This window comes from Rattus norvegicus, chromosome 20, assembly GCF_021556685.1.
Source record: "Rattus norvegicus strain SHRSP/BbbUtx chromosome 20, alternate assembly SHRSP_T2T, whole genome shotgun sequence".
NCBI lineage: Eukaryota > Metazoa > Chordata > Mammalia > Rodentia > Muridae > Rattus > Rattus norvegicus.
The window spans coordinates 39,764,821-39,780,070 of record NC_141553.1 but is presented as its reverse complement, the minus strand read 5'-3'; the positions used below and the strand labels follow the sequence as shown (position 1 = coordinate 39,780,070).

Genomic DNA, 15,250 nt, shown 5'->3' with positions numbered 1-15,250 from the left:
GCAGCTGTGTGCTGCGGGAATCCCGGCGCAGGAAGACGGTTTGGCAGGCCTGGCAAAAGAAGGCCCTGCTATCAGCTTTCAGCAAGAACAAATACCCGAGCTTCTGGGACAGGCAGGAACTGGCCAGGCAAATACAGCTCCCTGCGTCCCGCATCCGAGTGTGGTTTCAGAACCAAAGAAGTGGCACTGGAGAGGTGAGGCACGGCCCAAAGCGGTCCAGCAGAGGCTCCATTCCGCTAGCCTCCCAAGAGCTCGAGGAAGGGTTTGGCTCCAGGTCACAAGGTAGCAGCATGCCCTCGGACAGCAAAAGGCCTCGCACTCGACTCAACTTGCAACAGCGCAGGATCCTAGTGCAAGCCTTTGAGAGTAACCCGTTGCCAGGCTTTGCTACCAGGGAGCAGCTGGGGCAAAGGACAGGTTTGAATGAGGACACGATCCACATATGGTTTCAGAACAGAAGAGCGCGGCAAGCCCGCGCTCCAGATCAAGATGTGCCTGCTTCACAAGTGCAGGATGTGGCAACTGGAGGTCTCAGTGGCAAGGATGAGGCAGCACCGGACAACCTGTTATTGATGGCTGCTGCAGGAGGTGTGGGCATGGAGAACTCGAGCTCCAGCGACCAGCCCCACTTCCACGAAGAGTCCCAGCATCCCCAAGTGGCACTGCCCGAAGGACGAGGCCAATCACAGACAGCCACTCAAGCATACGAGCCAGGAACTCTGGAACTCCTCCTTGATGAACTGCTGGAAGAAGACCAAGTGGAGGGTGACAGGCCATTCCCTGTGGATCTGGATGGAAATCCTGGTGGCAAGGAGCACGGGGTTGTCCAGGAAACCATCTTGCAACTGGCTGCCACGGACTGTGTTTCCAAGGAATCCTCAAGTTATAGCGACCCAACCAATTTCTCCAGAGAGTCTCAGCTACCACAATGGGCACAGCCTGAAGGACAAGGCCAAGAACAGGCTCTCACTCAGGGATGCAACAGGGGCCCTCTGGAACTCTTCCTGGATCAACTGCTGATGGAAGTTCGAGTGGAGACGCTCTCCCCAGGCCCTGTACATCTGGAAGGTGCAGTTCAGCAAATGGATGCAACACCTGAGCTGCCTCTCTCTCAAGAAGAATATGAGGCTCTGCTGGATATTCTCTGAGTCCCAGCCTGGAAGCTCCTATCCAGAAGACACCCGCAATCAACACTTGAGAATGTAGACAGCCCAAAAAGTATATGCATCAAAACCCCTATTACAGTGGGTGCTTTCGATGGAAGGCATCTTGCTTACTAGAAGGAGGAAATGCACGTGGGTTTTCCATGTGCAGTGCCTACATGAGGACCCTGGGATGAGGAAACGGGCTCTGAGCATGGGATTCTGCTGAAGGAGCACAGGGCAAGATCACCAGGGACTCCTCAAACATCAAGGAGGCCTAATGAAAAGCCCAACTGACAGAACACACCATTGAACTGGCTCCAGCAGACTCCAGGAAATCTCATGGGTCACCAGGTATAGGCTACACATCTCAGGACACTGAACCAGGAAGGAGTTATGAAGACTTCTTCCTGGGGACTAAGAACTGCTGCACTTCTTACCAATGCCTTATGCTTAGCTGTGAGTTGACTAACAAACCACCCATTCTATATGTACTCCTAGCACATTTGTTTAGTTTACTTTTGTTTTGTTTTGTCTTGCTTTGTTCTACTTCCCATTGCATTCAATAAAGGTTTGCATTGTTTGTTTGTTTGCTTGCTTGCTTGTTTGCTTGTGTGTTTGTATGGGTGGTTGAATTGGCTGTTTGCTTTAGGCATGAGCTTTCCAATTCAAAGGGTGGTAAGACTTGGGAAGGCAGTGAGGCAGGATGAGAGGTCTGAAAGGGAAATAACAAGGAAAGCTGATCAGTGTTCAATGCAGACATGGCACTGTTTGCTAAAGCAAACAAGCAGGGAAAATGTCAACCTAAAGAAGAGTGTGTGTAAGGCCACAAAACTGTAAATGAACATCATCCTGGAAATGGAGTGCAACCAAAGTATCGTGAACAATTCATTCCAGGATTGACACTGATTCAATCAGACAAGCCGAATACCTTCCTCCTCCCACAGTGAGGTGTATCCCACACTCTCAGGTATCCGTCTTTTATCCTTGAGTTTCCCAAGCCTAGCACGGCCCTGCATTCCATAATGTGAGGTCCCTCCAAACCCACCTGAAGACTGCAATTGCCTAGAGGTAGGCAGTTGTCCTTGGGTGCATGCAGCCACATTGCCTCAAGGAGCATAGGGCTTATACAGGTCTTTCAGCACAGGTTTTGGGTCTTTTGTTCCACATTCACAAGTCAGACTTGCTGGCCCGGTTTTTGTGTATGCTCGTGTGTGTGTGTGTGTGTGTGTGTGTGTGTGAGTGTGTATGTGTATGTGTGTGTTATTTGTATTTCTGTTATTTGTGTGTGTTTGCATGTGCATGTGTGAGTGTCTGTGTGTGTGTGCTTGTTTTGTGTGTGTGTTATTTGTATTTGTGTTATCTCTGTGTGTGTATGTGTGTGTGTTTGTGTGTGCCTGTGTGTGTTTGTGTGTGCGTGTGTGTGTGCTTTGTTGTGTGTGTGCTATTTCTATTTGTGTTATTTGTATGTGTCTGTGTGTGTATTTGCGTGTGTGTGTGTGTGTGTGTGTGTGTGTGTGTTTGCTCCTTTGTTTGCATTTAACATGTTAATGGTGAGAATTCCTGAAAATCTGGCCCAACTGTTCTGACAGGAAATGCATGAATGCGCATTCCCGAATCTCTACATGAACTATTCTGGTTTTTGGCCTATTTGCCTGTGTAAAAGACTTTCTTTCTGCATGTGCTATTCTCTTCTCTCGGTTTAATAGAGTTCTGTTGCTCCCAACTACCACCTAGCCCTACAAGAAGGAAAGAAGTGCCATGACTTGCATGACCCCTGGAAGTGATATCCTTGGTTCTCAGGACAAGTGGTTGGGATCCTCAGTTGGGGGGTCTTCTCTTTCCAACCTGTGTGGATCCAGATGGGATGAGATCAGCACGGATTCAACTTGGCTAGTGATACCACCTAAGGCACAGTCCACTCTGCCTTCCTCTTCTGAAGCCGGCTTACCACCTCCACGATTTCCTGGATACTCTGCCCAAAGCCAGGAAGGACCTATGGTGCTCCCTCCTTGGACGATCTGTCTGCTGGATTCTTGATTCCTAGGACATTTATTGTGCTTCCTTGTTCTGTGTCCAGAATGGCATGCAAGGGACTGCGAGACTTTGGGAGAGACTTTGCTGAGTCTGATAGGTTTCTTGAGGTCTTGTTCCGGGTCTCCCGTTCTCAGGTGGGAGGCTTGGCAGGTGTAGAGCTTCCTGGCATGACCTTGATTCAAGGAGGACGACTGTAGCCCACGGCTCCTTTCGAGTGGGCGGAGCTCCGGGAGCAGAGAGAGAGGTATTTAAGGGCAGGGGTCCCAGCCCTACGGCTGGCATTTGCTCAAGCTTGCGCTTGCTCTGGAGCGGTCCTGACTATATTCTCCAGCTTGAGGACTCCTGGCATCGAATCCTTAGGAGCATGGAAGCTGGAAGCAATGTGGATAGCAGCTGTGTGCTGCGGGAATCCCGGCGCAGGAAGATGGTTTGGCAGGCCTGGCAAAGGAAGGCCCTGCTATCAGCTTTCAGCAAGAACAAATACCCGAGCTTCTGGGACAGGCAGGAACTGGCCTGGCAAATACAGCTCCCTGTGTCCCGCATCCGAGTGTGGTTTCAGAACCAAAGAAGTCGCACTGGAGAGGTGAGGCACGGCCCAAAGCGGTCCAGCAGAGGCTCCATTCCGCTAGCCTCCCAAGAGCTCGAGGAAGGGTTTGGCTCCAGGTCACAAGGTAGCAGCATGCCCTCGGACAGCAGAAGGCCTCGCACTCGACTCAACTTGCAACAGCGCAGGATCCTAGTGCAAGCCTTTGAGAGGAACCCGTTGCCAGGCTTTGCTACCAGGGAGCAGCTGGGCCAAAGGACAGGTTTGAATGAGGACACGATCCACATATGGTTTCAGAACAGAAGAGCGCGGCAAGCCCGCGCTCCAGATCAAGATGTGCCTGCTTCACAAGTGCAGGATGTGGCAACTGGAGGTCTCAGTGGCAAGGATGAGGCAGCACCGGACAACCTGTTATTGATGGCTGCTGCAGGAGGTGTGGGCATGGAGAACTCGAGCTCCAGCGACCAGCCCCACTTCCACGAAGAGTCCCAGCATCCCCAAGTGGCACTGCCCGAAGGACGAGGCCAATCACAGACAGCCACTCAAGCATACTAGCCAGGAACTCTGGAACTCCTCCTTGATGAACTGCTGGAAGAAGACCAAGTGGAGGGTGACAGGCCATTCCCTGTGGATCTGGATGGAAATCCTGGTGGCAAGGAGCACGGGGTTGTCCAGGAAACCATCTTGCAACTGGCTGCCACGGACTGTGTATCCAAGGAATCCTCAAGTTATAGCGACCCAACCAATTTCTCCAGAGAGTCTCAGCTACCACAATGGGCACAGCCTGAAGGACAAGGCCAAGAACAGGCTCTCACTCAGGGATGCAACAGGGGCCCTCTGGAACTCTCCCTGGATCAACTGCTGATGGAAGTTCGAGTGGAGACGCTCTCCCCAGGCCCTGTACATCTGGAAGGTGCAGTTCAGCAAATGGATGCAACACCTGAGCTGCCTCTCTCTCAAGAAGAATATGAGGCTCTGCTGGATATTCTCTGAGTCCCAGCCTGGAAGCTCCTATCCAGAAGACACCCGCAATCAACACTTGAGCATGTAGACAGCCCAAAAAGTATATGCATCAAAACCCCTATTACAGTGGGTGCTTTCGATGGAAGGCATCTTGCTTACTAGAAGGCGGAAATGCACGTGGGTTTTCCATGTGCAGTGCCTACATGAGGACCCTGGGATGAGGAAACGGGCTCTGAGCATGGGATTCTGCTGAAGGAGCACAGGGCAAGATCACCAGGGACTCCTCAAACATCAAGGAGGCCTAATGAAAAGCCCAACTGACAGAACACACCATTGAACTGGCTCCAGCAGACTCCAGGAAATCTCATGGGTCACCAGGTATAGGCTACACATCTCAGGACACTGAACCAGGAAGGAGTTATGAAGACTTCTTCCTTGGGACTAAGAACTGCTGCACTTCTTACCAATGCCTTATGCTTAGCTGTGAGTTGACTAACAAACCACCCATTCTATATGTACTCCTAGCACATTTGTTTAGTTTACTTTTGTTTTGTTTTGTCTAGCTTTGTTCTACTTCCCATTGCATTCAATAAAGTTTTGCATTGTTTGTTTGTTTGCTTGCTTGCTTGTTTGCTTGTGTGTTTGTATGGGTGGTTGAATTGGCTCTTTGCTTTAGGCATGAGCTTTCCAATTCAAAGGGTGGTAAGACTTGGGAAGGCAGTTAGGCGGGATGAGAGGTCTGAAAGGGAAATAACAAGGAAAGCTGATCAGTGTTCAATGCAGACATGGCACTGTTTGCTAAAGCAAACAAGCAGGGAAAATGTCAACCTAAAGAAGAGTGTGTGTAAGGCCACAAAACTGTAAATGAACATCATCCTGCAAATGGAGTGCAACCAAAGTATCGTGAACAATTCATTCCAGGATTGACACTGATTCAATCAGACAAGCCGAATACCTTCCTCCTCCCACAGTGAGGTGTATCCCACACTCTCAGGTATCCGTCTTTTATCCTTGAGTTTCCCAAGCCTAGCACGGCCCTGCATTCCCTAATGTGAGGTCCCTCCAAACCCACCTGAAGACTGCAATTGCCTAGAGGTAGGCAGTTGTCCTTGGGTGCATGCAGCCACATAGCCTCAAGGAGCATAGGGCTTATACAGGAATTTCAGCACAGGTTTTGGGTCTTTAGTTCCACATTCACAAGTCAGACTTGCTGGCCCGGTTTTTGTGTATGCTCGTGTGTGTGTGTGTGTGTGTGTGTGTGTGTGTGTGTGTGTGAGTGTGTGTGTGTATGTGTGTGTTATTTGTATTTGTGTTATTTGTGTGTGTTTGCATGTGCATGTGTGAGTGTCTGTGTGTGTGCTTGTTTTGTGTGTGTGTTATTTGTATTTGTGTTATCTCTGTGTGTGTATGTGTGTGTGTTTGTGTTTGCGTGTGTGTGTGCTTTGTTGTGTGTGTGTGCTATTTCTATTTGTGTTATTTGTGTGTATATGTGTGTCTGTTTGTGTGTGTGTGTGTGTGTGTGTGTGTGTGTGTGTTTGCGCCTGTGTTTCATGGAACATGTTAATTGTGAGAATTCCTGAAAATCTGGCCCAACTGGTCTGACAGTAAATACATGAATACGCATTCCCGTATCTCTACATGAACTATTGTGGTTTTCGTCCTATTTGCCTGTGTAAAAGACTTTCTATCTGCATGTGCTATTCTCTTCTCTCGGTTAAATATTGTTCTGTTGCTCCCAACTACCACCTAGCCCTACAAGCAGGAAGGAAGTGCCATGACTTGCATGACCCCTGGAAGTGATGTCCTTGGGTCTCAGAACATGTGGTTGGGATCCTCAGTTGGGTGTCTTCTCTTTCCAACCTGTGTGGATCCAGATGGGATGAGATCAGCACGGATTCAACTTGGCTAGTGATACCACCTAAGGCACAGTCCACTCTGCCTTCCTCTTCTGAAGCCTGCTTACCACCTCCACGATTTCCTGGATACTCTGCCCAAAGCCAGGAAGGACCTATGGTGCTCCCTCCTTGGACGATCTGTCTGCTGGATTCTTGATTCCTAGGACATTTATTGTGCTTCCTTGTTCTGTGTCCAGAATGGCATGCAAGGGACTGCGAGACTTTGGGAGAGACTTTGCTGAGTCTGATAGGTTTCTTGAGGTATTTTTCCGGGTCTCCCGTTCTCAGGTGGCAGGCTTGGCAGGTGTAGAGCTTCCTGGCATGACCTTGATTCAAGGAGGACGACTGTAGCCCACGGCTCCTTTCGAGTGGGCGGAGCTCCGGGAGCAGAGAGAGAGGTATTTAAGGGCAGTGGTCCCAGCCCTACGGCTGGCATTTGCTGAAGCTTGCGCTTGCTCTGGAGCGGTCCTGACAATATTCTCCAGCTTGAGGACTCCTGGCATCGAATCCTTAGGAGCATGGAAGCTGGAAGCAATGTGGATAGCAGCTGTGTGCTGCGGGAATCCCGGCGCAGGAAGACGGTTTGGCAGGCCTGGCAAAAGAAGGCCCTGCTATCAGCTTTCAGCAAGAACAAATACCCGAGCTTCTGGGACAGGCAGTAACTGGCCAGGCAAATACAGCTCCCTGCGTCCCGCATCCGAGTGTGGTTTCAGAACCAAAGAAGTCGCAGTGGAGAGGTGAGGCACGGCCCAAAGCGGTCCAGCAGAGGCTCCATTCCGCTAGCCTCCCAAGAGCTCGAGGAAGGGTTTGGCTCCAAGTCACAAGGTAGCAGCATGCCCTCGGACAGCAAAAGGCCTCGCACTCGACTCAACTTGCAACAGCGCAGGATCCTAGTGCAAGCCTTTGAGAGGAACCCGTTGCCAGGCTTTGCTACCAGGGAGCAGCTGGGCCAAAGGACAGGTTTGAATGAGGACACGATCCACATATGGTTTCAGAACAGAAGAGCGCGGCAAGCCCGCGCTCCAGATCAAGATGTGCCTGCTTCACAAGTGCAGGATGTGGCAACTGGAGTTCTCAGTGGCAAGGATGAGGCAGCACCGGACAACCTGTTATTGATGGCTGCTGCAGGAGGTGTGGGCATGGAGAACTCGAGCTCCAGCGACCAGCCCCACTTCCACGAAGAGTCCAGCATCCCCAAGTGGCACTGCCCGAAGGACGAGGCCAATCACAGACAGCCACTCAAGCATACGTGCCAGGAACTCTGGAACTCCTCCTTGATGAACTGCTGGAAGAAGACCAAGTGGAGGGTGACAGGCCATTCCCTGTGGTTCTGGATGGAAATCCTGGTGGCAAGGAGCACGGGGTTGTCCAGGAAACCATCTTGCAACTGGCTGCCACGGACTGTGTTTCCAAGGAATCCTCAAGTTATAGCGACCCAACCAATTTCTCCAGAGAGTCTCAGCTACCACAATGGGCACAGCCTGAAGGACAAGGCCAAGAACAGGCTCTCACTCAGGGATGCAACAAGGGCCCTCTGGAACTCTTCCTGGATCAACTGCTGATGGAAGTTTGAGTGGAGACGCTCTCCCCAGGCCCTGTACATCTGGAAGGTGCAGTTCAGCAAATGGATGCAACACCTGAGCTGCCTCTCTCTCAAGAAGAATATGAGGCTCTGCTGGATATTCTCTGAGTCCCAGCCTGGAAGCTCCTATCCAGAAGACACCCGCAATCAACACTTGAGAATGTAGACAGCCCAAAAAGTAAATGCATCAAAACCCCTATTACAGTGGGTGCTTTCGATGGAAGGCATCTTGCTTACTAGAAGGAGGAAATGCACGTGGGTTTTCCATGTGCAGTGCCTACATGAGGACCCTGGGATGAGGAAACGGGCTCTGAGCATGGGATTCTGCTGAAGGAGCACAGGGCAAGATCACCAGGCACTCCTAAAACATCAAGGAGGCCTAATGAAAAGGCCAACTGACAGAACACACCATTGAACTGGCTCCAGCAGACTCCAGGAAATCTCATGGGTCACCAGGTATAGGCTACACATCTCAGGACACTGAACCAGGAAGGAGTTATGAAGACTTCTTCCTTGGGACTAAGAACTGCAGCACTTCTTACCAATGCCTTATGCTTAGCTGTGAGTTGACTAACAAACCATCCATTCTATATGTACTCCTAGCACATTTGTTTAGTTTACTTTTGTTTTGTTTTGTCTTGCTTTGTTCTACTTCCCATTGCATTCAATAAAGGTTTGCATTGTTTGTTTGTTTGCTTGCTTGCTTGTTTGCTTGTGTGTTTGTATGGGTGGTTGAATTGGCTGTTTGGTTTAGGCATGAGCTTTCCAATTCAAAGGGTGGTAAGACTTGGGAAGGCAGTGAGGCAGGATGAGAGGTCTGAAAGGGAAATAACAAGGAAAGCTGATCAGTGTTCAATGCAGACATGGCACTGTTTGCTAAAGCAAACAAGCAGGGAAAATGTCAACCTAAAGAAGAGTGTGTGTAAGGCCACAAAACTGTAAATGAACATCATCCTGGAAATGGAGTGCAACCAAAGTATCGTGAACAATTCATTCCAGGATTGACACTGATTCAATCAGACAAGCCGAATACCTTCCTCCTCCCACAGTGAGGTGTATCCCACACTCTCAGGTATCCGTCTTTTATCCTTGAGTTTCCCAAGCCTAGCACGGCCCTGCATTCCCTAATGTGAGGTCCCTCCAAACCCACCTGAAGACTGCAATTGCCTAGAGGTAGGCAGTTGTCCTTGGGTGCATGCAGCCACATTGCCTCAAGGAGCATAGGGCTTATACAGGTCTTTCAGCACAGGTTTGTGTCTTTTGTTCCACAATCACAAGTCAGACTTGCTGGCCCGGTTTTTGTGTATGCTCCTGTGTGTTTGTGTGTGTGTGTGTGTGAGTGTGTATGTGTATGTGTGTGTTATTTGTATTTCTGTTATTTGTGTGTGTTTGCATGTGCATGTGTGAGTGTCTGTGTGTGTGTGCTTGTTTTGTGTGTGTGTTATTTGTATTTGTGTTATCTCTGTGTGTGTATGTGTGTGTGTTTGTGTGTGCGTGTGTGTGTGCTTTGTTGTGTGTGTGCTATTTCTATTTGTGTTATTTGTATGTGTCTGTGTGTGTGTTTGCGTGTGTGTGTGTGTGTGTGTGTGTGTGTGTGTGTGTGTGTGTGTTTGCACCTTTGTTTGCATTTAACATGTTAATGGTGAGAATTCCTGAAAATCTGGCCCAACTGTTCTGACAGGAAATGCATGAATGCGCATTCCCGAATCTCTACATGAACTATTGTGGTTTTTGGCCTATTTGCCTGTGTAAAAGACTTTCTTTCTGCATGTGCTATTCTCTTCTCTCGGTTTAATAGAGTTCTGTTGCTCCCAACTACCACCTAGCCCTACAAGAAGGAAAGAAGTGCCATGACTTGCATGACCCCTGTAAGTGAGATCCTTGGTTCTCAGGACAAGTGGTTGGGATCCTCAGTTGGGGGGTCTTCTCTTTCCAACCTGTGTGGATCCAGATGGGATGAGATCAGCACGGATTCAACTTGGCTAGTGATACCACCTAAGGCACAGTCCACTCTGCCTTCCTCTTCTGAAGCCGGCTTACCACCTCCACGATTTCCTGGATACTCTGCCCAAAGCCAGGAAGGACCTATGGTGCTCCCTCCTTGGATGATCTGTCTGCTGGATTCTTGATTCCTAGGACATTTATTGTGCTTCCTTGTTCTGTGTCCAGTATGGCATGCAATGGACTGCGAAACTTTGGGAGAGACTTTGCTGAGTCTGATAGGTTTCTTGAGGTCTTGTTCCGGGTCTCCTGTTCTCAGGTGGGAGGTGTGGCAGGTGTAAAGCGTCGTTGCATGACCTTGATTCAAGGGTCTGGAGTCGACTGTAGCCCACGGCTCCTTTCGAGTGGGCGGAGCTCCGGGAGCAGAGAGAGAGGTATTTAAGGGCAGGGGTCCCAGCCCTACGGCTGGCATTTGCTGAAGCTTGTGCTTGCTCTGGAGCGGTCCTAACTATATTCTCCAGTTTGAGGACTCCTGGCATCGAATCCTTAGGAGCATGGAAGCTGGAAGCAATGGGGATAGCAGGCTTTGCTACCAGGGAGCAGCTGTGTGAGAGGATAGGTTTGCCTGAGGACACGATCCACATATGGTTTCAGAACAGCAGAGCGCGGCAAGTCCGAGCTCTAGATCAAGATCTGCCTGCTTCAGCAGTGCAGGATATGGCATTGGAGGTCTCAGTAGCAGGGATCATGAGGCAGCCCAGGATATCTTGTTTCCACTTGCTGCTGTAGGTTGTATGGTCATGGAGTACTCGAGCTCTAGTGAACTGCCCACCTCCTGCAGAGAATCCCACCATTCCCAATGGCTCAGCCAGAAGAACCATGCCAAGCAGAGACATATACTCAAGCAACCCGCTCAGTCCCTCCAGAGCTCCTCCTTTATGAACTGCTGGAAGTAGGTCAAGTGGAGGATCATGAGCCACTCTCTCTTAATCTGGATGGAAGTTCTGGTGGCAAGTAGCACGAGGGTGTCAGGAAATCTTTTGCAACCTGTGCCCAGGATTGTGTTTCCATGGAAAACTCGAGTTCTCGCGACCCATCCACTTTCTGCAGATAGTCTCAGCACAGTCAAAAAGACCAAGCTAAACACAGCCTCTCACTCAAGCATGCAACAGTGGCCCTCCTCACCCCTCCCTGTTCAGCTGCTGACTGAAGTCCAAGTTGAGAAGTATGCCCCAGTCCTTTGGATCTGGAAATACAAGGTAGCAAATGGACACAATTCCCAAGCTGCATCTCACTCTAGATGAGAGTAATGGATGATTTATCTAGTACATCTTACTCTTAGTCATATATGTATTTGAGGGATATGTCTTTAGGATTGGAGTTGTGAGTACTGGTTTGGTATCGCCTCCATATAGGTAAAACACACACCTGCAAACAGCACTACCTATCACATATAGCAATATAGTCCTTCCCTTAATGGCAAATTCATTTACACTTAAATGGCGAAGTCTGCCCCCTCTCTGCTACACACAAATCATGGTTGTGCTTTTCTTTAAGGGTAATATCCATTTAAAAATGACTAATATGTTCTTTATCTATCTGTGTCCATTCTTTTGCTGGCAAATTTGTTGTTGTTGTTTTTCACAGTTGACTTATGCTTCTTTCTATAAATTTGGCACATTTTCTTTATCCATCTTTCCACTGAGGGGAAATGTAGGCTTTTTCCAATTTCTGGCTATTATTTATAAAGCTTGTATGAGCTTTAGCCTTCTGGACAGGAACTATCTTGTCTAAAGTAGACTTCTAATTAAATGTTTGAAAGGTAGTGTATTGTTGTGAGTGCTGCTTATTCTTGCATACTAATAGGCTCTTGTTGATGAAGCATCAGACTTTAGAAACACCGCAAATGGATTGGAAGACATTGCTAAAAGAGTGATTTAAATACCTTCAATTTTTTCAAGATGGATTTTAAAATGTATGTATTAAAGTTTTTATGTAAGTATTCAACTGCAGATATTCACAGTCAAATCTGTCAGAATCTTATATCTTTCCTAAGGGAAGAAAGGTGCAGTCGGGGAAGATATTCCTTCATTCTCACAGGGGAAACATAAGCCTGAATGTGTTCATACATAGATGCATCTTCATGATATTTAGTTCATATTTATTTCCAAGTAGACTCAGAAAATGTTGACAGTCCATTGCCTTGTAAGATCTACCCAAGTGCATCTGTACCACTACACTTGTATTCTGCAACATTTGTGTCTGCTTTATTTGTGTATTTTCTGACATAGACTCTTGTACTGCTGCATCTTCCATTTTGCATTCATTGTGATGCAACTATATCAGAGACAAATATTATCTCTGCATCTTTTAGTAAAAAAAAATTCAAAAGTATCCAAAGCAAGCTGCCAAATTCTCAAGTACATGAAACATTTCAAAACAATACTGAGGGCATAGTATAATTTTGCTTTGAATAAAATGCCTTATCAATAATTCATACTCCAATTAAATATGTGATATATCACAAATACATTAATACAAATAATTACCAATTTCTAAAATAGAAGGAAATAAATATACCTGAGAGCATTTCCATATTTAAATCAAAGTTTTTATTGTAACAAGCATCCTCTCCATCTAAAAATGAATTTTCACTTAATTTTGAAGCAAAAAAAAGATGGGAAAGTATTCCTATAAATAACCTAAGTGTAGAAACACTACCTTGTGCAGAAAGCTGATAAATCAAAGAGGTGATGTTAAAAGCAAATGGTCCAGCAGTCAGCAACTTATGGATAATAGACTTACGGATAATAGCAGTCACAACTGCTATGAGGAATTGAAACAATCAAAGTTCATCTGGCATTAGGTATAACTTGAAGGTCAGAGATAGCACATATCAATAAAAATAAGGAGAAACTGGTTTCACAAAATTTTCAATATGAACACTTGTAACAAACAATAAATTTATGGGCATAAAGATTCAAAATGGTTGGAGGAAGAGGACAGAGTCAAAATACGCATAAGATAATAATCTCTGGTAAACCATCTAATGGATATTAAGAAAAATTGGATCCTATATATGTTAGTGCTTGTCGCTTTGGAAATCAATATGGCATGTTCTCAAAAAATTGGGAATTTATTTACCTCAAGACCAGGTATACCATTACTATGTATATACACAAATAACACTCTACAATACCATCAGGACACTTGTTCACCTTGTTCAAAGCAGCTTTATTCATAATACCCAGAAACTGGAAACCACTTATATTTCCCCTCAATGGAAAGATGGATGAATGGAATATGGTAAATTTACCGAATGATGCATAAGTCAACTGTTAAAAACAACACCAACATGAAACTTGCCAGCAAAAGAATGAACACTAATAAAGAAGGTACTAGTCACTTGTAAGTGGATATTATCCTTAAAGTAATAACCATATTATTATCCAAAGACCCAAAGGACCTAAGTAACAAGGATGACTCCCCTGGGGACACATGATTCTCACTAAGAAGAGAAACCAAAATAGACAGACCAGGTCCATGAGGAAAGTGAGCTGCGTATGTATAGGTTTGGGGATGGGAACAGGAAGGATCAGGTGTGGGGAGGACTGTGGGAGAGAGTACTGAAAGAGACCATTGGAATGGGAGCTTTGCTCACCTCTGAGACAATTTTGAATCCTAGGGAAATGGAAACTCTCAGATATCCATGAGGATAACTCTGTCTAAGAGTCTTAGGAATGAGTATGTAAACCCTGAACTGGTTATCTCCAGTAACCAGCCAAAATTTGCAGTGGAGGTATTGAACACCAAGCCAGCCATAAAACCTTCAATCTTCAATTTGTCTTGCTTACAAGAATGGGCTGGTTAAAGTTGGTAAAGATATTGTGGGAATGAACAACCCTTGACTGGTTCACCTTTAAACATGACATGGTTCACCTCATGCTATGAGGAGGAGCTCACCTGTGACTCTGTCTGGAGTGCCTGAAACCTGTCATGGCAGGTTGATATAGGAAAGCTGGCCTTTTGTGGAGAGAAACAGAATGTGTGTAGGCATGGTAAGAAGGGATTTTGGAAGTAAGATTGAGAGGAGAAAAGGGAGGGAAAACAACCATCAGGACATAAATAAAAATGCATGGAAATAAAGAAGCATACTCACCCTGTAAATCTTTTCTCCCAAGAAATTGACTTACCTTAATTTTTCACCAGGACATCTATTTCATCTTCAGATTTCTATTTATATATGTAGTGCTATAGTATATAGCTGTAAACCAGCACTCATATGTTGGAGCACAGGATTCCCAAATTGAGACTGGTATTGTTTGTCCTTATCTGTACATCATAACAAAAATCAATGGGGGGCTTAAAGATTTTATTTTTATTTGTCTTACCTGTGGTGATCAATGCCTTCATTAATGGATGTTGGGCCAGGGATTTAAGCAGGAGGAAAGGCAGAGAACATAGAGGAAATGCTGGCTTCTCACTTTCTATTCATGGCTGGGTTGCTTTACATATAAATATACAACTCTGGACCAACTTTAAGAGTTGGAGCCGCTCAAGGTGGGCTGGTATCTCCCATATCATTAATCAAGACAATGGGTCCTATAACGCTCCACTAACTGCAAATCCTTAGCCTATTTTCAGACACTCAGCCATTTAAACCTCTTAGTTTGTGATCCAGTGTTGTCAGTAAATGGATACATGAAGAAAACGTTATACTAACTCAGGTGGCAGAGACCTACACAGAAAAACACCATAAATATTTTATATTTTCTGCATACACACACACACACACACACACACAGAGAGAGAGAGAGAGAGAGAGAGAGAGAGAGAGAGAAAGAGAGAGAGATCATTAGATGTTTATATAAAATATGGATGAACAGATAGTAGAGGGGCTAACTAACAGGACTTGACAACTGGACGCTGCTTTTTGTATTTTTAACCTTTTTTGCTGTAGAGTAGAGACTACCAAGCAGGAATGGATAACTAGGATTGCAATGGTATATAGGCATTTCCTGTAAGAAAATTGGGTACTAGCAGGAGCTGAACCTGAACTCTGTATATGTTATATGTGTCTTTGGCTGTTATGGAGGAAACACTACAGAGAAGCAGACAGAGACATTTATTGTATGAGACTTTTAGA

General features: G+C 46.5%; 1 pseudogene; it reads left to right on the top strand.

Annotated features, from left to right (window-relative positions):
- The first annotated feature begins 7,099 nt into the window (after positions 1-7,099).
- LOC147998680 (uncharacterized) lies at positions 7,100-8,143 on the top strand (annotated as a pseudogene).
- The last annotated feature ends 7,107 nt before the right edge of the window (positions 8,144-15,250 follow it).